The 24434-nt window shown below is 47.8% G+C and overlaps 1 long non-coding RNA gene across 2 annotated transcripts in view; it reads right to left on the bottom strand.

The window, feature by feature from the left end:
- LOC137654729 (uncharacterized) overlaps window positions 1-19530 on the bottom strand; it is a 53089-nt gene extending 33559 nt beyond the window's left edge. For both annotated transcript variants that reach the window (XR_011046703.1, XR_011046702.1), the window contains exon 1: window positions 19305-19530. This is a non-coding gene — a long non-coding RNA (uncharacterized lncRNA). The remainder of the gene's footprint in view (window positions 1-19304) is intronic.
- Between the last annotated feature and the right edge of the window lie 4904 nt (window positions 19531-24434).

Genomic DNA, 24434 nt, shown 5'->3' with positions numbered 1-24434 from the left:
ACGGTTGTAAAACCCCGGTGATTGAAGGTCCGAGACTTTGACCACCGCTCCCTTCTCTAGCAAAAGAGACACTTCCAGTTTCAGGGCTCGTCTCTTTTCTTCCTCTCGGTACCTGGGAGAGAGATCGATGGGGGACGTCGCTAGAGGAGGTCTGCGTACAAAAGGGATTTTGTACCCCTCTCTGAGCAACCTCACAGATTGTTGATCTGCGCCTCTCTTCTCCCAGGCTTGCCAGAAGTTCTTGAGTCTGGCACCTACTGCTGTCTGAAGTTGCGGGCAGTCAGACTCTGCCCTTAGAGGACTTGGATCCTTTCCTCTTCCCTCTCTTCCCTTCGGCACGAACACCTCCCCTGCTGGAGGCTCTGCCACGAAAGGGCGGGATAAACCTGGACGCAGGAGTGTCCATCCTAGGTCTGGCAGACAAGGCAGGCAAAGGGGGAGCTTTGCGAGCCGAGGACGCAACTAGATCGTGGGTGTCCTTCTGCACTAAAGACAAGGCAATTTCCTTAACCAAGACTTCAGGAAACAAGCACTTAGACAAGGGCGCAAAGAGTAGCTCGGATCTTTGGCATGGCGTCACTCCTGCTGACAGAAACGAGCACAGAGACTCTCGTTTCTTAAGGACTCCGGACGTGAATGAAGCGGCAAGCTCGTTGGACCCATCACGGACGGCCTTGTCCATGCAGGACATAATGAGTAAGGAAACATCCCTATCGGCAGAAGAGATTTTCCTACTCAGGGCTCCTAAACACCAGTCCAGGAAGTTAAAGACTTCAAACGCCCTAAAAATGCCTTTAAGAAGGTGGTCCAGGTCCGAGGGTGACCAACAAATCTTCGAGCGTCTCATGGCAAGGCGGCGGGGAGAGTCTACAAGACTTGAGAAGTCGCCCTGGGCAGAGGCAGGAACTCCCAAGCCGAGAACTTCTCCCGTGGCATACCAGACGCTCGATCTAGATGAGAGTTTAGATGGGGGGAAGGCAAATGCTGTCTTCCCTAAACTCCTCTTGGTCTCTAACCAATCGCCTAACATCCGTAAAGCTCTCTTGGATGAGCGAGAGAGAACGAGTTTAGTAAAGGCAGGCATGGTAGCAGGAACGCCTAAGACAAACTCTGACGGCGGCGAACGAGGAGCCACAGAAATAAAGTGGTCAGGGAACAACTCTTTAAAAACAGCCATGACTTTTCTAAAGTCCAAGGATGGTTGAACTTCTTTAGGCTCATCTAGTTCTGAAGGCTGATCCTCATGCTGTGGTTCAGCAACGTCCTCATCTGACTGTTCCTCATCCGATAACTGATGAGAAAACGGCAACGGAGTAGGCAACGTTTGACTCGCAGAGTCCGGTCGCACAGGTGCATACGTGACGGAGCCGGACGCAGCGTCCTGGAACTGCTGATTGATTGATTGATTGAAAGTTTTCTGGCATCCTGACATCTAAGGTCATTGACGCCGATACCATTTACTGTATATGAAAATTAAAAGAGAATTCGATTAAAACCATAAAAATTAAGAAGTCATCAAAATAGTTATAGAGTTTTCAGAAGACCTGCTTCTGAAATAAATCTAAAAATTCCGCTCGCATAGTAAGACACATCATGTCCAAGAATCTTGGCAAGGATAAACCTGCCATCCTCACCTCGAGCCTCGAACAGATATCTATTTCTTAAGTTAGTAAAATTAGGGCATTCGGTCAACAAATGCCTCACTGTTAAAGGTACTAAGCAGTCCTCGCAGTACGGTTGGTGTTGGCCCTTCAGCAGAAACTCGTGTGTCAACCGTGTGTGACCAATACGGAGACGACAAAGAGTCGTCTCCCATTTTCGGGGAATCATGTTATACCTCCAAGGTGATATGATATTTGTTACTTCCCTCATTTTATTGCCGTCTTGACTGTCCCAGTGCTGTTGCCATTTATCACAAACCAATTTCTTGATGTAAGGTAGGAGATCGTTACATGGAATGGGATACCTCCTTGGTAGCAACTCGGATGCCGCATTCTTCGCCAGTAAATCTGCCTTCTCATTCCCAGACACACCTACATGTGCTGGAACCCAACAAAATCGAACAGTTATACCTTTCCGTCCAATAATAAAAAGCCATTCTAAAATCTTTAAAACTAGAGGGTTACTAGAATTAAAAACTTCTAAAGCTTGAAGAACACTCCTTGCATCACTAAAAATTGTAAAATTACCCTCCTTTTCCAAAGCTATTTTCTCAATAGCGGTTAATATGCCATACAGTTCGGCAGTAAATATGGAAGCTGTTAGAGGAAGTGCACCTCTACAATTAAAATCATTACTATGTACTCCAAATCCAACGCCAGCATCAGATTTGGAGCCATCAGTATATATAAAAGTCGATCCCCTATGTTCTTCGACATGTTCCATAAAAAGAGACCTGGATTCTAAGTCAGTCATATTCTTCTTAACTCCAATAAAGTATTTACAAAAAGATATGTCAGGTAATTTCCATGGAGGCGTTGATGATAACTTGAATGGAAGTACCTTATTTCTAATTATATCCAGACTATTTAAAAATCGTTTCACCCGAAAGCCATAAGGTTGAGGAAATTTTGGGTGCAACTCAAAGTATGATGCGTGTCTTACAAGGCTTGCAGTCTGAAAGGCTAGAGAGCTAGGGAGTCTTTGCATTCTAAACCAATACCGAAGAATGGAAGACATTCGGTAAAGGTCTAGAGGTAACTCTCCAGCATCAACAAGGAGACTTGGGATAGGCGAGGTTTTAAAAGCTCCAGTAGATAATCTAATACCTGCATGATGTATAGAGTCTAATATTTTTAACCGGCTTGGGGTGGCTGAAGAATATACCTCACAACCATAACTAATTTTGGAAAAAATCAAGGCCTTGTATAATTTTAAAATAGTATTGCGGTCTGCCCCCCATGATGTATGGGACAATACTTTTAAGATATTCAGAGCTTCAACACATTTAGCTTTTAGCGCTTTTAGGTGAGAAACCCATGTAAGTCTACAGTCAAATATCAAACCTAAAAATTTGGTTTCCGATACACATGGTATCCGTTGACCTTTAATGTATATATCCGGGTCTGGATGTACTCCCCGGATACGACAAAAATGGACAATGGTAGTTTTACTTGTCGAGAACTTAAATCCATTCATGTCAGCCCACTGGATAATTTTATCAATAGAGAGTTGGATTTTTCTCTCAACCATTGCCATTCTAGTGCCAGCAAATGATATTGAGAGATCATCCACAAATAGTGTTGAGAGAACATCCTGGGGAATGGCTGAGGATATCCCATTAATTGCTAGTGCAAAAAGGGTTACACTCAGCACACTACCCTGAGGAACTCCTTCTTCCTGGCACTTACTCTCTGATAGAGTTTCCCCCACTCTCACTTGAAAAACTCTATGTGAAAGAAATGCCTGAACAAATAGTGGCAGCTCTCCTCTCAATCCCAATTCATGAATGGTTTTAAGAATACCATATCTCCATGTGGTATCATATGCCTTTTCAAGGTCAAAAAATACTGTAACATGGTGCTGTTTGGAAGCAAAGGCTTCACAAATAGATGACTCAAGTCGTATCAACACATCAGTCGTTGAGTGCATTTTTCGGAATCCACATTGAATCGGTGATAAAATACCTTTCTTTTCAAGGTACCATATCAGCCTTGCATTGACCATCTTCTCCATGATTTTACATAAACAAGATGTCAATGCAATAGGACGATAGTTTGCTGCTAAAAACTTGTCTTTACCGGGTTTTAAAAAGGCTAAAATAATGGCTAGTTCCCAAACACTTGGGTAGCTATGATCATGCCATATTCTATTAATAATACTTAAAATAAATAGCTTTGTATTAAAATGTACATGTTTAATCATTGCATATGGAATTCCATCGGGTCCAGGGGCTGTATCGTTGCAATGAGCAAGTGCGGAATCAAATTCTCTTTCAGTGAAAGGAGAATTATACGACTCTTCCCTTCTTGTTGCAAAATTTAAAATTTTCTTTTCTTCAGTGCTCCTATACTGGTGACCAGGGGCTCCTTCACACTTGCTGGATACATTTGAAAAATGATTAGCCAGGGCATTGCTAACTTCATTTGCTTCAGTTACATACTGGCCATTCACCTTCAACACTGGTGGTGGGTTGGGGGTGAATTTGCCAGCTATCTTTTTTACTTTCCTCCACACAGAAGATGGTGGTGTTCTACTGTTAATGGAGGAAACAAAAGACATCCATGACTGGCGCCTTGCTTCTTTCATGGCACGACGGAACTGTGCTCTACATTTCTTGTACATAATTAAATTCTCATCAGTTCGGAGTCTACGCAATCGTGTTAGAGATCTTCTTGTGGCTCTGTGGAGTGCAGTTAGTTCTGAAGACCACCACGGGACTGGTCGTCGTTTGAATAATCCTGTTGTTTTGGGAATTGAATTGACTCCTGCTGTATGAAGAGTTCCATTCAGCAGGTCTATGGCATCATCAATACTTTCAAACTGTTCTGCTCTCCCTTCAATTTCACTTAGCTCAGAAAATTTAACCCAGTCTGCCTTGTCTAGATTCCAACGTGGCGATCTTTGCAAAGGTGGACCCTTGTTGGTGTTTATAATGATTGGTGCATGATCACTAGTATGCCAATCATCTAATGTCCTCCAATCAAAATCAAGAAGGCAGTTAGAGCTTGCAATTGAAAGGTCAATGCATGACAAAGTACCTGTCTGAACATGGAAGTGCGTGGGCTCTCCTGTATTAAGGAGCCCCACATCCTCATTCTCCACAATTGATGAGATAATATTGCCCCTTGTGTTGGCCAAAACATCACCCCATAAAGGATGTCTACCATTCATATCTCCCAGTAAGAGAAAAGGTTGAGGGAGTTGTTGAATAACTTCTACTAAATCATCATATAAAATATCATCATTTGGAGGTAAGTACAGAGAGCATATTGTATATTTTCTCCCTATATCAATTTGTACAACAACTGCCTGCAGGGTTGTACGTATAGACATGGGTATTTGGGGAACATCTCGACGAATGTACATGAGACTTCCGCCATGGCTCCCTGCTTGTTGATTATATGGTGTTCTATAGCTAACATACTCTCGAGGACTAGGAGTGTTAGAATCAAGCATACTTTCCTGTAGGCATACTATTATGGGGGAATGCTCATGAATTAGGAGCTTAAGTTCTTCATATTTCGCCCTCAAACCCTGACAGTTCCATTGCAAAATGGAGGAGAAAACTATGGATTATTTCTGGAAGACGTCTTGGGTGAGGTCTTCCAATTAGCAGTTTTTAATCTAACATTATTACTTGTAGGTTTCTTCAGAGATGGTCTTGTTATGTTGGGTTTTACATTGGAGTTTTTCTTTGTATCTTTTTTATATATTTGTTGAGGGGGATGGTGGACCTCAACTTGAATTTCTGATTTATTTAAATTGTCTTCTGGTTGATCGCCAACATCAACAGACAAAACATCATATTTATTTGATGTCATAATTCTAGTATTTCTTATGGAAGGGGGTGAGAGAGATGGAGGTCTCTCTCTTTTACGATTAATAGGTTGCAAGTTACCAGGTTTTTGTACCTTCCCCACTACAGGTACACCTGATAACTTGGTGTCAGGTGGAATCTCCATTAAATCAGGCAAGGATATGGCCTGGGAGAGGTTAGTACTATCCTTTGTAATGGGGGACAAAGGTTTGATAGTGGTGGGCAATGTCTTTTTGTTGATACTCAATGATAAATCTTTAGGAGGAGATGTTCTTGTCTTATGCAGCACTTTATCAATAGATTGTGAATTCCTTTTTCGAGAACTACCTACAGTAGTAGGTGGGTGAGATGATTCCCGAGGAACTTTTTCTCCTGTTTTTAATGTTTTTGCATAAGTATTAGATTTATTTAATAATCTCTTGGCATGCCCCACGCTTACATGTTCAATAATTGATTTATTGAGGGCAGCCTCTTCTAACTTATAAAACTGGCAGCTCCTATCATTAGATTTATGATTAGAGTTGCAGTTTAAGCACCTTGCCTCAAGTGTACAATCCCCATGATAAATTTTGGAGCAAGTATTACAAATTTTTTCATTATTGCAAACTTTGGAATGATGTCCAAATTTAAAGCAATTATAACATTGCAGTGGCTTCTGCTTAAAAGGTTGAACTCTGATCCTTTCGTTTTCTATGTCTATGTGGAAAGGTACATCAGCATCCTGGAAAGTAAGAACAATCATTGATGTTCCAGGTACTTTATGTACTTTCCACACTGATAGGGGACACATGGCCAATATCTCCTCTTCAGTAAATTCATACAGATCCCTATTAAAAACCCCTCCCCTTCCATAGCTAAAGTTTAGATGGGGTTTGATGTCCAATTTTATATCATCATTTACTGTCTTCAAATTAGACAGTATAACAGACTGTGTGTATGACTTGGCCTTTATCAAGAAACTTTTCTTCCCAAATCGAGATATATCTCCAGGTGCGATCGTACCTACCTTCCTCTGAAGAAATTTGCATATCTTGAAATAATTTTCCGTACCTCCTACAGATTGAGCAAGAAGCCACATTGGTGGTTTTGGCTTTCTTTGGGATGGTATATCTGCCTCTATATCTTTATCAGCCCAGTCTGCTGGTCTGTAGACATCCAGATCTTTAGGTGCCCCATCACACAGAGCACCCTTAACATTCATATTACCTACTTTAATATCAACAATGTTACAGCTTGCATTAAATGCTTCCTCGTGACAATTAAATGATAACCAAGATTCCCAATTATCATCTTGAAGTTTCATTCTAATTTCATTTATTGATCCGTAACACTCAAATATTTTATGTAGCACATCATAATTAGCTTCTAAAGGGATTTGGGTAACGTGCAGGACTTTCAGTTTTCCTGTGTTGCCCAAATTACCCTTTTTCCGAGTGTTTAAAGAATAGTCCTTTTTAGTTCCTACGTCGTCAACGGAGTTTTCTTTAAATGAATTGCCAGAGGTCGTCAACAGTGCCGGGGGCGAGTCAGCATATCCAGGGGAGGTGGGGTTATTTTCACAAGATTCCATCATAAAAAAAGAAGAGAGAAGAGTGATTTTTTGAAGTTTGATTTACCTGCTTGAGAACATTAAGGCATCACATGTTGGGAAGGAGATTTACACTCTCCACTACCGGCACAGTGAGAGTATACTTCCCAGATGGTCCACTCCATACCCTACCCGAAGGATAGCATCAAAACAGATATAGAGGCACAGGTGTAAGCTGAACCCGCCTGTTAGGACTGAGACCAAGAAACTATGGAATCATCCTCCCCATATCTGTAATGACGGGCTTCCGGCCAAAAGCCGAGAGTCCTACCCCAAGCGTTGGATCCCCCTGGATTCCGAAGACCCAACACTTGAGAATAGTTCCGCCAAAAAGGTCCAAACCATCTTCGGGATGGCTGAGATCATCCAATACTCTCACATATAGCTTTGAGCACAAACACCTCCCAACCGTGACACCCTTCCCATTCATCAAAGCAGGCAGCAATACCGGATGTAGAAACATCCGCCCAAGTGGCAATAATAGATGTAGAAACATCCATGCCATAAAAAGAGAAAAAAAATAATAAACACACATATATATGTAAATATATACACATACATATGGGAAATTTTACTCATAGGGTTGGGACAGCAACATGAAGGAAAGTTTATAATATTAGGAGAAGGTTGAAGCCATATAAAGAGTTAGAAAAAGATGAAAGAGAGAAATTTAGATTCGAACTGGGGGAGCAATTTCCCCAAGTTCGAGAGCCCTCTTGCCCGTCACCAAGTTTCAGCACGGGAATGAAATGCCGTGCTGAAGCTCAATGACTTCATCAAGGCATTCTCTCATTAAGAGGGCTGGAACTGCTGAACAGTCTGGGAACTGTCAACAATATCAGGTGCGCGAGGACGCACAGCGTCCACCCGAGACTGTTTAGACCGTCTGGGTTGTGCAGTCAACACCATACCGGGTTGCGGAGGTTGACGCACCGCGTCAAAACAAGTCAACTCTGATGGTTGATGAACGTCCTGAACGTCACCAATCGCATCAGTGCGTTGCCTAACGTCAACGTGCGGCTGGAAATCCACACTGGGTCGCATCGGTGGAGGTACCACCCCAACTGGTTGACGCGAGAAAGCTACATCCACGTCAACAGGACGCACAACAGAACGCTTGGATGGCTGAAGGCTCGTAGGTTCAACGGTAACCTTCTCGGCGTTGTAGTCCTCCATCAAGGACGCAAGCTTGGACTGCATGTCTTGCAGTAACACCCATTTAGGGTCTACGGAAGCAGGTGAGGTAACAGACGGGGTTAACGAATGAGACGGCACAACTTTGCCTCTCTTAGGCGGCGAGCAGTCATCAGATGACGGCAACGGGTCCGAACTGTCCCAGTGGCTACATCCGGGACGTTGGACTTGTCCTGAAGGGACCGACTTACGCTTTAAAGGTCTGGAGACCTTGGTCCAAGGTTTCTTACGTGAAACACCTTCGGACGACGAGGTAAAAATGGGCTCTCTCGTCTTACTTAGGTAGGGGCGATCTTGGAGAGATACGCCTGATACCTTAGAGGGAACGTCTGATCGCTGATCAAGGCCTCTCGAACCCATGAGTCGTACGACATTGCTTCTCCCCTGGGCTTGGGAGCTTGCAAGAGGTCCCGGACTAGGAGGACGACAGGCATGAACAGACGAACCCTCGAGCGCAACACTGTTCACAACACTTTGCGTAACACTAGGCACTTTGACACTATCCTTCGTGGCACTTTGGCACTTGAGTTCCTTTACGTCCGCCATGAGTTGATTTCGGTCACTTGCTAAAGACTCAACTCTCTCCCCCAAGGCATGAATAGCACGCATCATGTCTGCCATCAACGGTTCCTGAGTGCTAGGAGGGGGGTTAGGAACAACCACTACAGGGGAAGGAATAGGTTCAGGGGCATGTGGAGAGGAAAAATCTACCGACCTAGAAGAACTTCTCCTTACCCTATCTCTCTCTAGTCTGCGTGTATATTTATCAAATTCGATAAAATCGAATTCCGAAAGGCCCACGCATTCCTCACACCGATCTTCCAATTGACAGGTTTTACCCCGACAATTGGAACAAACAGTGTGAGGGTCGAGAGAAGCCTTTGGAAGACGCCTATGACAGTCCCTAGCATTGCACTTTCGAAACTTGGGAACTTGAGAAGGGTCAGCCATTTTGAATTAGTCAAGGGAAAATTCCAAAAACGATCTAAGTCATCAACAATTAATCCGATTCAAAAAAGAGTTCAAGGATTTATTTGAAGAAAAGCACCTGTACTGCGAAAGCTCAAACCAAATTAAAGTACTTCACCAAATATGATGGGAAAAACTCCAGGTTCAACAGCGAGTAAAGTACGTCTTGTCGACACGTCGACAGAGAAGAAATTGAAAGTTTTGTATACATCGAGTGGTATCTGGCCGACAGTTGGCGCTGGTGGGCACACCCGCAACCTGCATAGCGATCGCTGGCGAGTTTTTTATGTATGTGTCTGTCGAGCAACAGAGTTGCAGCTATTATATATTTACCGGCTAAGTTAAATATTTAAAAAATACAGTTCAAGTTTCTCAGACATGGCTATCAGAATTTGGTGACTACTGTAAAACGAAAAAAAGAGTGCCTACCTACAGTACTACTTACGAGGGTAGGAGCTCAACTCTTATAGCATACTAACTGGTCTTCTACACACACTATCATTATCATTACTGGCTAAGCTACAACCCTAGTTGGAAAAGAAGGATGCTATAAGCCCAAGGGCTCCAACAGGGAAAAATTTCTCAGTGAGGAAAGGAAATAAGGAAATACTGTAATTAAACTACAAAGGAAGTAATAAACAATCAAATAAAATATTTCAAGAATAGTAAAAAAAATTTAAGAAACTATAAAAATTAAAAAAAAAAACCAAGGAAGAGATACAAGACAGAATAGTGTGCCCAAGTGTACCCTTAAGCAAGAGAATTCTACCCGAAGACAGTGGAGGACCATGGTAAAGAGGCTTTGGCACTACCCACGAATAGAGAACATGGTTTGATTTTAGAGTGTCCTTCTCCTAGAAAAGCTGCTTTACATAGCTAAAACGTCTCTTCTACCCTTACCAAGAGGAAAGTAGCCACTGAAGAAATGCGTTGTAGTAGTTAACACCTTGAGCGAAGGAGACTTTTTTTGGTAATCTCAGTGTTGCCAGGTGTATGCGGGCAGGAAAATGTGGAAAGAATAGGCCAGACTATTCGGTGTATGTGCAGGCAAAGGAAAAATGAGCTGTAACCAGAGGGAGGGATCCAATATAGTACTGCCTGGCCCGTCAAAGGTCCCAATTACCCTCTCAAGGTAGTATCTCAACAGGTGGCTGGTGCCCTTATCCACCTACTACCTTGATTTCCTATTAGTGAAAAATCAAGAAAACTTACCTCGGCAAATCTAATAACATAATTGGAGTACAATTTTTGGGAACATGATTTCCCCTGTAGTTTACCTTTAAGGCTTTTATACATTTATTATGCAGCAAAACATTGCACTGTAGAAAATTCAATTGAGCTATAACCATGTGGTGATCCTACATAAACAAAAGAAAGTGAAAAACACATCAAAAGGGCATTAAGTACAGAAAACTAAAATGCATAAACATAAATCAACTCAAGATAAAGGGAAGACACAACACCTTTCATCTCCAAAAGGTAGGTACTGTAGTCCTTAATCTAAGACGCCTTCACTTCACAGTTACAATTAAGAAGTAATACTTTAAACAACTCTTAAGTAGAGGCTGATAGTATACTGTATATAACCCAATACTCTAAAAAAGAAATACAAAACTTGTTTAATCATAAGGGAATTGAGAAACTGCACTTAGAAGGGCAGAAGGTAATGAGTCATGAAATCTGACTATGGGAAAAAAGTTCCAAAGTTTATCACTCACCAAACTGAAAAATGTCAAAAAAGCTGATTTCCCATTTGAATGTAGAACTGGTCAAGATAGTTTTTGTAAAACATTGGTAGGTACTTGACAAGGGATTATCATATTTTGGAAGAAATTCAAGACAACAACATTTAAAAGTACGTAATTCATTCACTGAAAAGTGTCAAGACTGAATAAGCCATGTCTAATATCGCAAGTCCTTCAACCACCGAGATCCTTGATAAGGAGAAAATAAATGAATAAAGAATATTTTAAAAATTGGAAATATTTTCTGATGAAATACATAACTAATTTACTTCTAGTGCTAAATTATAAAATATGACAAATTCGAAGATAATTTGTATTTTTCCTAACCATACAAACCTTAGCTATTTACAAAGGGTTATTACTTTTAGCGTAGCTGAAATGGCGAGCCATTAGAATTTAACGAGGGTGTATTACCCCCCGCGCTAGTTAGCGGGGGGGTAGGGGAGTGGTAGCTAGCTACCCCTCCTCCCCCTCACACACACGTGAATACTCACTTTCACTTAGAGGTAGGACTTGTCTTGGGGGACAGGGCTGGCGGGCAAATATGTGTAAATAGCTAAGGTTTGTATGGTTAGGAAAAATACAAATTATCTTCGAATTTGTCATTTGTTCCGTAACCGAAATACAAACCACGCTATTTACAAAGGGTGACTTATCCCTTAGGAAGGGTGGAAAGTCCCCAGCCATACTGGCTTTGGCTTTACCCGGGGACTCAGAATCCGAGTGAGTCGCACTCGAGAAAAGGAGTCCCTGCACCTCACAAGTTCCTTGCTCCGCAAGGAACCATGTGGCCTACGTAAGCTTGTGTGTGAAGGAAGAAGTGTGACCCGTCTTAGGCAGTTGACCTGGAGTTCCAGAAGGAACTCTGGGTTAGGACGTTCCCAATACCACCTCGTCAGGGTATGGGGGACGCGACAGTATTGACTCAATACTCGGAACACAAGGAAGCATGGTTTACCTGCAGAGGTTCGAGGTCAGCTATGCAGAGACCAGGATGCTGCTTCCCCGTAGAGGGGATGATGAAGAAAGAAGTAAGGGCCAGACATACTTCTTTCGTTCATGCAGACTAAAACCTGATAACAATGCCCTCAACCTTCTGCTACCTGTCCAAAAAGGAGCCTGAGGTTAGACCAGCTGTTGTGTAGCCACCACAGAGCGATAGAAAACGTATCGAGACTCCTGTGGGTCACGCCCTGCAGGAAGCGGGCTGCGAAGGTCATCAGACGCTTCCAGACTCCAGCTTGTAGCACCTGCGTCACAGAGTAGTATTACTCGAAGGCGAGGACGTTGCGATGTATCCAACATCGTGCTGTAGGGCGACGTGACGGGGGAGGGTTTGAAGACAGGTCGAGATGAATGTACTCGAGTCCGGGCTGAAGAGGTATACTGGTGACTCTCCCCCCATGTCCTCCATGTGTTCCCAAATCGGCTGCAACTGAGGCCAAACTGCAGCTGTTCCCAGCGCTAACCTCTCGATTCCTTACTGGCAAGAAAGAGAAGGTCTTGGGACATAACACACAGAATGGAGACTCGAAATCTTGAATGAATCGGACCGAAGGGTCGGGACCCTCAGATTCTGAGTCTAGCCAACAACTCAGGAGCGAGCCTGAATGTTGCCTTCCCCTCTTCCTTAGAAAGGGGGGAGTAGTAAGAGACCAAGAAGATTGCTTACACACTGGCCGTGGCCAGAGTGAGCAGAAGACCCAAGGCGGAATACAATCCGAGGCCTGTCGTAAAAGGGTCTTGAGAAGATCTCTTAAAGGACTAAAAGTCCGAGCCATGCTCCAAGTTGGAGGTCTTCCTCCGACTAGGGCAGGGACGATCCTAGCTTCGCATGAGCGAGGATAGATCCAGCGGGCAGGAAAGTTATTCCTTTAAGCCTGAAGGTCAGGGAAAGGCTGAGCGACAGGCTTCATTGCCGAGAGCGGAAAGGAGCTTCCTCCCGCCGAAAGGCAATAAGACCGTTATTGCTGGAGAAGAGGCCTCACGGGAAGAGGTATATCTCCCACGGCACCCACCACCTTAGACTCTTCACTTTGCCTGGGAGACCCCTGTGGATGACTATCGCAGATGACGCGACTTCCGTACCGCGACTGTAGCGGGTTGTCTCTTCTAGAGGAGGAAGCGTAGTGTCTCCAGGCATGAAGCCGAAGCGACGCCCCGGTTCGGGAGAGATGTCGCAGTGTGGTTGCTTGAGTAGTCTGCGCCGTGGGAGAAGCTCTCCCGGGAGTTCCGTCAGGGGAAGCAGAGGGTCCAGAAACCGTTCTGCGCATAGTCCCAGTGGAGCTCTCCCATTGAAAGGTTGACAGACAACCTGGTTTTGTTGAGACCCATTGTCCGCAGACAAAAAGGAGGGAAGACGCAGGCGTCGAAGTTGTCCCACCATCACCGGAATGCATCTTGCCAGAGTCTCGGGGTCTGAGACTGGGGGTAAGACTAGTGGAAGCTTGAGGTTCCAAGGTGTTGCGATCAGGTCCCCCAGACCAGCACTTGCTGGTTACCCAAGGTCAAAGACCCCTAGGTACACTCTCTCTATGAGGCTCTGCTCGGATAGTCTGAGAGAGACATTCCCCTGCCTGGAATGAGAGAGTCGATGGTGGAATTGAGAGAATCTCAATCATCCCAGTATCTCTACTACAAGATGTGAAGGTGTGAAAATGCGTCCCCTGCTGGTTAGAATGAAGTCGACGCGCAACGGGGCGACTTGGCAGGAGCTGTAGGATCTGAAGAGGGGCCAGACTAAGGCCCTTAAGCCTGCCTGAATGATGGAGAGGTATCCTTCAGGTCTTGACCATAGGCCTGGACCGGAACATGCCCCCCCCCCTTTCCTTTGACGAGTCCGAGAACTGCATCAAGAATGTGGGGAAAGGACGAGAATATCCACTACCATCAAGAGGCTCCATAGGTCAACACCCATTGCAGGTTTAATAGTTCCGCTGGTCCCATAGGGCCAGGGAGTCCGGTTAAACATTGCCTGAAGCCACCGGGACTTGGATCGCCCCACATGGAACTTATCCTGAGGCGACCGTTCGGACTATAGACGGGTCAATGAGGAAAGAAGAACTAGGAAACGTTCCAAGGTAGGGCTGAAAGCTCTGCTTGACTGAGAACAGGTACTGCGACTCTCCTCAGTCTTGCCACAGTCAACCGAAAGGAAGGCTCGGAGGATGCGGTAACAGAATCTGGCGTCCCCAGGTGGTCACCCATCCAAGTACCGACGTTGCTTAACCTCGCTGGACGGACGAGAAGCGGGGTTTCCAATGTGGTAAGGCGGTTGACTCAAAATCATGGCCAGATACTCCAGATGTTGAGGCAGAGGAAGAGAAGGCTCCAAGCAAAATACCATGAGCCCACACTCATGGTCACATTCCGGAAGCTAGTCCCGGCGCTGAAGAAGGTCGAAACCCGAGCCTACCGGAGTTGACCAGCCCTCCAAACAGCAGAGGAGGCGGAAGCCTGCACCTGAGCGGCCAAGAGGAAGGCAGGGAGAGTTCTCTGGGGAAACAAACCTGCTATGCCACGGCGGGATAGCCACACTGCATCATAAGCAGGAATACTTGCAGTCTAGGCTGAATTCGACGAGCACCCTGGAAGATGGATGGAATGGAAACTGAAAGTACCCGTCCTTCCGATCCAGGGTTAAAGGAGTCCTGTCGCCTCGTTACCAGTCTGATCGATTCTGCTGGTCTACGCTGGCCGAAGTTTGTTCGACAAACTTGATCAGGACTGAGAGGTCGACTATGGACATCCCCTCTCAGATCCTTCCTTACAAGAAAGGATCGACTGAGGGGGCCGGGGGTGAAGCCGTCGATGATCCTAAGGAAGACCTTCGCCTAAGGTATGGATCATTCTGCCCAACCGGGCAACTCTGCTGACGCTATGGCATAGAGGTTCAGAGACACTGAATTCGCTGACAGAGACGGCAGGCGCGATATCCTTGGCTACTCACAGAGATTGTGCGGGAATGGGCATCGGGAAGCTGTCATTCGGATGAGTAACCTTAAGCATCCTCCCAGCGAAAAACCTGCAATCCTAGAGTTCGTGAACTCCTTTTAGGACTATGCCCCCCCGGGGGAGTCTCCCGTGCCATCTGTTCCTGACAGGAGGAAACTGCAATTGGACACCTTGTCCCAGTTGTCGTAGCCGATAACTTAGGCCGACGTGGTTGAAAGAAAAGGGCGCTGGAGCCCTGCAGAGTCTGGAAGAAAGCGCCTTGGAGGAGTGAAACCGGAAGTCGATTTACTCCGCACAGCAGCTGTCTAAGTCTCTGTCCTTGGGCACAGACAAAACTCTTCTCAAGGATGGAAGGGTGTCTGAGGTCGTCGACCTCCACAGATGAGACACCCGAAGGAAGCCTTCAGTCAGCGCGTCCAGATGGTACAACATCGAGCTTGTCCGCAAGTAGATACTTAACGACGAAAGGCCAAGGTGTCTGAGCTCGAGAGGAGGAAAGTACCCTTGATCTTCCTGTAGCTTCCTTGAACCAAACCTCGGGCCGTAACCGAGGAGGGAAAGAACCTGGTAAGCTCCCAGAGGAAGAGGTAAGCAGTCACCCCTTGTCCGATGGAGAAATCTTGAACGGAAAGCCCCCCCGCCAAAAATCCTTCCAAGGCAGGAGAAGGAGAGAGTACTCGTACAGGAGAAGGGACCCTCGAGACCGACCTCTTGGGAACCAACTTCGCCCTAGGGGAAGTCACCACGAAGTCCACTCCTCTCTTTCTCTTCAGCGTAGGAGAGACAGCCGCTGGTTTGTTACCCTGGCCGGCGAGTACTGGTTTCATAACCCTCATTAACGCCCGTGCCAGCGGACCAAACCATGTCTGCTGCTCCAAGGACACAGAGTCCGAAATCCTCGCTAAGGTGAAAGGGATCGGGCGATCCTTTGGAGTGGACCCGACGGTACCTGCCTGAAAAGAAGGTGGGGAAGAATGCTGTACTGACCTGTCTTCGTCCTGCACTACCAACCTGTGCTTGGATGGAGGTGATCCCGAGTGCCGTCTAGGAGCACGCGTCCCTGCTGCTACCACCGGCTGTGGAATTCGCCGCGAACTATGGTCGCGCGAGGGCGAACGGTTGCGCAAAGGCGAACGGTTGCGCAAAGGCGAACGGTTGCGCAAAGGCGAACGGTTGCGCAAAGGCGAACGGTTGCGCAAAGGCGAATGGTCGCGCGGGCGCGCAGGCGAGCGGGCGAGCGATCGCGCGGGCGAGCGATCGCGCGGGCGAGCGATCGCGCGGGCGCGCAGGCGAGCGATCGCGCAGGCGAGTGGGCAGGTAAATGAACACGTGTCCGAGGCGACGAACGCAAGCGATGGCGTGACGGCGAGGGATCGTGCTGCCGCGTAGGTGAAGAAGATCGCTGGCGATAATGACCGCGTGATGGTAAGCGATGGCGAGCAGCATGTGTAGGTGAATGATCGCGTGAAAGGGTGCGATGGTGATCAGCATCCGCAGGAGGGCGATCGTTCAGGGTTGTGCGATGAGGAGCAGCATGCGTAAGCGGGCAATCGTGCAGGGTTGTGCGATGGCGAGCAGCATGCGCAGGTGAATGATCGCGTGAAAGGGTGCGATGGTGATCAGCATCCGCAGGAGGGCGATCGTTCAGGGTTGTGCGATGAGGAGCAGCATGCGTAAGCGGGCGATCGTGCAGGGTTGTGCGATGGCGAGCAGCATGCGCAGGTGAATGATCGCGTGAAAAGGTGCGATGGTGATCAGCATCCGCAGGAGGGCGATCGTTCAGGGTTGTGCGATGAAGAGCAGCATGCGTAAGCGGGCAATCGTGCAGGGTTGTGCGATGGCGAGCAGCATGCGCAGGTGAATGATCGCGTGAAAGGGTGCGATGGTGATCAGCATCCGCAGGAGGGCGATCGTTCAGGGTTGTGCGATGAGGAGCAGCATGCGTAATCAGCATCTGCAGTTGAGGGTCGCGCGATGGCGATCAGCATCCGCAGTTGAGGGTCGCGCGATGGCGATCAGCATCCGCAGTTGAGGGTCGCGCGATGGTGATCAGCATCCGCAGTTGAGGGTCGCGCGATGGTGATCAGCATCCGCAGTTGAGGGTCGCGCGATGGCGATCAGCATGCGCAGGTGAGCTAGTAGCTGGCGAACCATGTTCCTTCAAAAGTGTTGGAGAACGTTGGCGTGCCAGCTGTAACACACGTGGGTGATCCGGAGATCGCTGGCGAGCTGATGATCGCTGACGAGCTGATGATCGCTGGCGAGCTGATGATCGCTGACGAGCAGAAGGCTACGCGTGGAAGCCTGCGCAAAGAAGAAGTCCTTGACCCCGACCTGAACCGAAGTTCTAGATCGCGAGGGCGAACGTGGGCGCACAGGGCACGTAACAGGAACCGCAGGGAAGATCATCTTGAAAGCGCTGACGAACAGGAGAGCGCTGATGAGCAGAAGGGCGCGCAGGGAAACCCTGACACGCAAGGGAAGAACCCCCGTGGGGGCAACCCTTTGCCCCGAAGGAATCGTTGTCCGCCGGGAGACTGATGTCCGTCGGAAGACCGCTGTCCATCGGGCAGACCGTTGTCCGTCGGGAAGACCGTTGCCCGTCGGAAGACGAGATCAGACTGCTGTCCATCTGCACCAAGGCGGAAGATCGAGAAAAAAGGAGTGTAGGCTGCAAACGGAGATCCAAAAGGGCGCCTCAAGCACCCTTATAGGGAGATGAGAGGCCCTTACGACGAGGCGGACGGAGGGCCTTACGGCGAGGGAGGCCAACAGCAACAGCAACAGAAGAAACCTCCGAAGAGGAGTCTCTATGAGTGTACTCTCTCGCGAACGAAAGAGAAACACTTCGAGGAAGAGACTGGTCAGCCAGTGACCTAAAAGGAGCAATCTTCCGAAGAGGAGCTCCTGCAGTTGCCCAGTCCCTTGAGCGAAACTGCAGGTGCGACCGCTCAGCACCAAGAGCATAGTCGCACGAAAAAAAGGCAAGAGAAGAACCCCCCAAAAGGGGAAAAACTCAAGCCTGGACAGGAAAAACTTCCCTCGGAAGGAAAGTTATCCGCCCAAGGAGGCAAGCCTCCTGACTGTTCTAAAATGAACTGGAGAGCTGTCCGTCGACACGGGAGTACTACCAGTAGAAGGAGACACGCCCCTGACGAAAATACAAGGGGGGAGGCAGCAACAGCCGAATCCCCAGGACTCAACCAGACAGCTCACACCGTTGCTATATTACAGAAACGAACTAGATCGGTAACTGTAAAAAAAAAATAAAACAAATAATATTAGTACACATTCATTCCCCCGGGAAGGCTCCGAAGAGGAATCCCGAGGGAAAGGAACAAGAATTACACAACAGGCACGTGCCCTCACAACCACTTACACTCGCGGAAGGAGAGCTGTAACCAAAACAGAATTATAACAATTATAATTATGTAACTATGTAATTATGTAATTAAAAAAATGAATGAACACTAAAGAAAGAACGAAAACCCTGAAAGGAATCGTTCTACAAGCTGAAAAAAAACAACTACAATTAGATTCATAACTAATTGATACAAACGTACGCGTAGCAACCCCCCACACGGAAAGGAAGCTAGGCTACAAGGGCGTAGTAACACGTAGTAAAAGGGTGAACGACCTCAAGAGAGAGAGAGAGAGAGAAAGACATAAGTCAAACTCGATCGCCACCCATAAAATACGCCGTGGTGGCCTAACTGCCGAGGCCTCCACGTACATATCGTACACTACACACACACATCTGAAAAGGAAACTTACTTATTTCTATACTCAAATATATATACAAACATGAAAACATGTTTACATATATATTGAGTAAAAGAAAAGTAAGCGATTAAGTAAAGACAAAACAGACAATGGCTGCCAAGCGAGGACCAAGACAGAGACGTCTGTCACAGTCCGAGCCAAAAGTGAAAGTGAGTATTCACCTGTGTGTGAGGGGGAGGAGGGGTAGCTAGCTACCACTCCCCTACCCCCCCCGCTAACTAGCGCGGGGGGTAATACACCCTTGTTAAATTCTAATGGCTCGCCATTTCAGCTATGCTAAAAGTAATAACCCTTTGTAAATAGCGTGGTTTGTATTTCGGTTACGGAACAAATACCTGGTTTGAGTGCAGATAATTAGGAAAAGTTTAAAGTATTTCTGTTTCAAAATCTAAATACTCAAGACATTATCTATAGAGAATTATGATTTTCAGATTATAGAACGTTCTTTATATAAATAATTAATTTCTCTTACAATAGACTTTGATGTACTCTGATAATGTGTTGGCTTAAAATTTCTTCCATATCATAACAGTTAATCAATTACTTAACTATGTATCCCAATAGAAATTAGCAGCAAAATAACTTCTCTTACCCATGAGCAGCGATGTATTTCTCCCAGTGTCACTCGTACAAAACAATCCTTCATCCTCTGCATTTCACATACAGTACTCCTATGCTTTCTGTACAATGGAAGCACCTTCTTCTTTTTAAGATTCAAAAGAGAACCAGCTTTGTACTTGCTTAAATCATTATATGCAGTATTCTTGGTCTTGGTTAACATACATCCATCCATGTTCTGTGATAAAGATATGACAAATTCGAAGATAATTTGTATTTTTCCTAACCATACAAACCTTAGCTATTTACAAAGGGTTATTACTTTTAGCGTAGCTGAAATGGCGAGCCATTAGAATTTAACGAGGGTGTATTACCCCCGCGCTAGTTAGCGGGGGGGTAGGGGAGTGGTAGCTAGCTACCCCTCCTCCCCCTCACACACAGGTGAATACTCACTTTCACTTAGAGGTAGGACTTGTCTTGGGGGACAGGGCTGGCGGGCAAATATGTGTAAATAGCTAAGGTTTGTATGGTTAGGAAAAATACAAATTATCTTCGAATTTGTCATTTGTTCCGTAACCGAAATACAAACCACGCTATTTACAAAGGGTGACTTATCCCTTAGGAAGGGTGGAAAGTCCCCAGCCATACTGGCTTTGGCTTTACCCGGGGACTCAGAATCCGAGTGAGTCGCACTCGAGAAAAGGAGTCCCTGCACCTCACAAGTTCCTTGCACCGCAAGGAACCATGTGGCCTACGTAAGCTTGTGTGTGAAGGAAGAAGTGTGACCCGTCTTAGGCAGTTGACCTGGAGTTCCAGAAGGAACTCTGGGTTAAGACGTTCCCAATACCACCTCGTCAGGGTATGGGGGACGCGACAGTATTGACTCAATACTCGGAACACAAGGAAGCATGGTTTACCTGCAGAGGTTCGAGGTCAGCTATGCAGAGACCAGGATGCTGCTTCCCCGTAGAGGGGATGATGAAGAAAGAAGTAAGGGCCAGACATACTTCTTTCGTTCATGCAGACTAAAACCTGATAACAATGCCCTCAACCTTCTGCTACCTGTCCAAAAAGGAGCCTGAGGTTAGACCAGCTGTTGTGTAGCCACCACAGAGCGATAGAAAACGTATCGAGACTCCTGTGGGTCACGCCCTGCAGGAAGCGGGCTGCGAAGGTCATCAGACGCTTCCAGACTCCAGCTTGTAGCACCTGCGTCACAGAGTAGTATTACTCGAAGGCGAGGGACGTTGCGATGTATCCAACATCGTGCTGTAGGGCGACGTGACGGGGGAGGGTCTGAAGACAGGTCGAGATGAATGTCCTTGAGTCCGGGCTGAAGAGGTATACTGGTGACTCTCCCCCCATGTCCTCCTTGTGTTCCCAAATCGGCTGCAACTGAGGCCAAACTGCAGCTGTTCCCAGCGCTAACCTCTCGATTCCTGTACTGGCAAGAAAGAGAAGGTCTTGGGACATAACACACAGAATGGAGACTCAAAATCTTGAATGAATCGGACCGAAGGGTCGGGACCCACAGATTCTGAGTCTAGCCAACAACTCAGGAGCGAGCCTGAATGTTGCCTTCCCCTCTTCCTTAGAAAGGGGGGGAGTAGTAAGAGACCAAGAAGATTGCTTACACACTGGCCGTGGCCAGAGTGAGCAGAAGACCCAGGGCGGAATACAATCCGAGGCCTGTCGTAAAAGGGTCTTGAGAAGATCTCTTAAAGGACTAAAAGTCCGAGCCATGCTCCAAGTTGGAGGTCTTCCTCCGACTAGGGCAGGGACGATCGTAGCTTCGCATGAGCGAGGATAGATCCAGCGGGCAGGAAAAAGTTATTCCTTTAAGCCTGAAGGTCAGGGAAAGGCTGAGCGACAGGCTTCATTGCCAAGAGCGGAAAGGAGTTTCCTCCCGCCGAAAGGCAATAAGACCGTTATTGCTGGAGAAGAGGCCTCACGGGAAGAAGTATATCTCCCACGGCACCAACCGCCTTAGACTCTTCACTTTGCCTGGGAGACCCCTGTGGATGACTATCGCAGATGACGCGACCTCCGTACCGCGACTGTAGCGGGTTGTCTCTTCTAGAGGAGGAAGCGTAGTGTCTCCAGGCATGAAGCCGAAGCGACGCCCCGGTTCGGGAGAGATGTCGCAGTGTGGTTGCTTGAGTAGTCTGCGCCGTGGGAGAAGCTCTCCCGGGAGTTCCGTCAGGGGAAGCAGAGGGTCCAGAAACCGTTCTGCACATAGTCCCAGTGGAGCTCTCCCATTGAAAGGTTGACAGACAACCTGGTTTTGTTGAGACCCATTGTCCGCAGACAAAAAGGAGGGAAGACGCAGGCGTCGAAGTTGTCCCACCATCACCGGAATGCATCTTGCCAGAGTCTCGGGGTCTGAGACTGGGGGGAAAACTAGCGGAAGCTTGAGGTTCCAAGCTGTCGCGATCAGGTCCCCCAGACCAGCACTTGCTGGTTACCCAAGGTCAAAGACCCCTAGGTACACTCTCTCTATGAGGCTCTGCTCGGATAGTCTGAGAGAAACATTCCCCTGCCTGGAATGAGAGAGCCGATGGTGGAATTGAGAGAATCTCAATCATCCCGATATCTCTACTGCAAGATGTGAAGGTGTGAAAATGCGTCCCCTGCTGGTTAGCATGAAGTCGACACGCAACGGGGCGACTTGGCAGGAGCGGTAGGATCTGAAGAGGGGCCAGACTAAGGCCCTTAAGCCTGCCTGAATGATGGAGAGGTATCCTTCAGGTCTTGACCATAGGCCTGGACCGGAACATGCCCCCCCCCCCCTTTCCTTTGACGAGTCCGAGAACCGCATCAAGAATGTGGGGAAAGGACGAGAATATCCACTACCATCAAGAGGCTCCATAGGTCAACACCCATTGTAGGTTTAATAGTTCCGCTGGTCCCATAGGGCCAGGGAGTCCGGTTAAACATTGCCTGAAGCCACCGGAACTTGGATCGCCCCACATGGAACTTATCCTGAGGCGACCGTTCGGACTATAAACGGGTCAATGAAGAAAGAAGAACTAGGAAACGTTCCAAGGTAGGGCTGAAAACTCTGCTTGACTGAGAACAGGTACTGCGACTCTCCTCAGTCTTGCCACGGTGAACCGAAAGGAAGGCTCGGAGGATGTGGTAACAGAATCTGGCGTCCCCAGGTGGTCACCCATCCAAGTACCGACGTTGCTTAACCTCGCTGGACGGACGAGAAGCGGGGTTTCCAACGTGGTAAGGCGGTTGACTCAATATCATGGCCAGATACTCCAGATGTTGAGGCAGAGGAAGAGAAGGCTCCAAGCAAAATACCATGAGCCCACACTCATGGTCAGCATTCGGAAGCTTTTCCCGGCGCTGAAGAAGGTCGAAACCCGAGCCTACTGGAGTTGACCAGCCCTCCAAACAGCAGAGGAGGCGGAAGTCTGCACCTGAGCGGCCAAGAGGAAGGCAGGGAGAGTTCTCTGGGGAAACAAACCTGCTATGCCACGGCGGGATAGCCACACTGCATCATAAGCAGGAATACTTGCAGTTTAGGCTGAATTCGACGAGCACCCTGGAAGATGGATGGAATGGAAACTGAAAGTACCCGTCCTTCCGATCCAGGGTTAAAGGAGTCCTGTCGCCTCGTTACCAGTCTGATCGATTCTGCTGGTCTACGCTGGCCGAAGTTTGTACGACAAACTTGATCAGGGCTGAGAGGTCGACTATGGACATCCCCTCTCAGATCCTTCCTTACAAGAAAGGATCGACTGAGGGGGGCCGGGGGTGAAGCCGTCGATGATCCTAAGGAAGACCTTCGCCTAAGGTATGGATCATTCTGCCCAACCGGGCAACTCTGCTGATGCTATGGCATAGAGGTTCAGAGACACTGAATTCGCTGACAGAGACGGCAGGCGCGATATCCTTGGCTACTCACAGAGATTGTGCGGGAATGGGCATCGGGAAGCTGTCATTCGGATGAGTAACCTTAAGCATCCTCCCAGCGAAAAAACCTGCAATCCTAGAGTTCGTGAACTCCTTTTAGGACTATGCCCCCCCGGGGGAGTCTCCCGTGCCATCTGTTCCTGACAGGAGGAAACTGCAATTGGACACCTTGTCCCAGTTGTCGTAGCCGATAACTTAGGCCGACGTGGTTGAAAGAAAAGGGAGCTGGAGCCCTGCAGAGTCTGGAAGAAAGCGCCTTGGAGGAGTGAAACCGGAAGTCGATTTACTCCGCACAGCAGACGTCTAAGTCTCTGTCCTTGGGCAAAGACAAAACTCTTCTCAAGGATGGAAGGGTGTCTGAGGTTGTTGACCTCCACAGATGAGACACCCGAATGAAGCCTTCAGTCAGCGCGTCCAGATGGTACAACATCGAGCTTGTCCGCAAGTAGATACTTAACGACGAAAGGCCAAGGTGCCTGAGCTCGAGAGGAGGAAAGTACCCTTGATCTTCTTGTAGCTTCCTTGAACCAAACCTCGGGCCGTAACCGAGGAGGGAAAGAACCTGGTAAGCTCCCAGAGGAAGAGGTAAGCAGTCACCCCTTGTCCGATGGAGAAATCTTCAACGGAAAGCCCCCCGCCAAAAATCCTTCCAGGGCGGGAGAAGGAGAGAGTACTCGTGCAGGAGAGGGGACCCTCGAGACCGACCTCTTGGGAACCAACTTCGCCCTGGGGGAAGTCACCACGAAGTCCACTCCTCTCTTTCTCTTCAGCGTAGGAGAGACAGCCGCTGGTTTGTTACCCTGGCCGGTGAGTGCTGGTTTCATAAACCTCATTAACGCCCGTGCCAGCGGATCAAACCATGTCTGCTGCTCCAAGGACACAGAGTCCGAAATCCTCGCTAAGGTGAAAGGGATCGGGCGATCCTTTGGAGAGGACACGACGGTTCCTGCCTGAAAAGGTGGGAAGAATGCTGTACTGACCTGTCTTCGTCCTGCACTACCAACCTGTGCTTGGATGGAGGTGATCCCGAGTGCCGCCTAGGAGCACGCGTCCCTGCTGCTACCACCGGCTGTGGAATTCGCCGCGAACTATGGTCGCGCGAGGGCGAACAGTCGCGCAAAGGCGAATGGTCGCGCGGGCGCACAGGCGAGTGGTCGCGCGGGCGCGCAGGCGAGCGGTCGCGAGGGCGCGCAGGCGAGCGATCGCGCGGGCGAGCGATCGCGCGGGCGCGCAGGCGAGC

The sequence above is a fragment of the Palaemon carinicauda genome, chromosome 15, assembly GCF_036898095.1.
Source record: "Palaemon carinicauda isolate YSFRI2023 chromosome 15, ASM3689809v2, whole genome shotgun sequence".
Classification (NCBI taxonomy): domain Eukaryota; kingdom Metazoa; phylum Arthropoda; class Malacostraca; order Decapoda; family Palaemonidae; genus Palaemon; species Palaemon carinicauda.
This window is presented reverse-complemented; position numbering and strand designations above follow the sequence as displayed.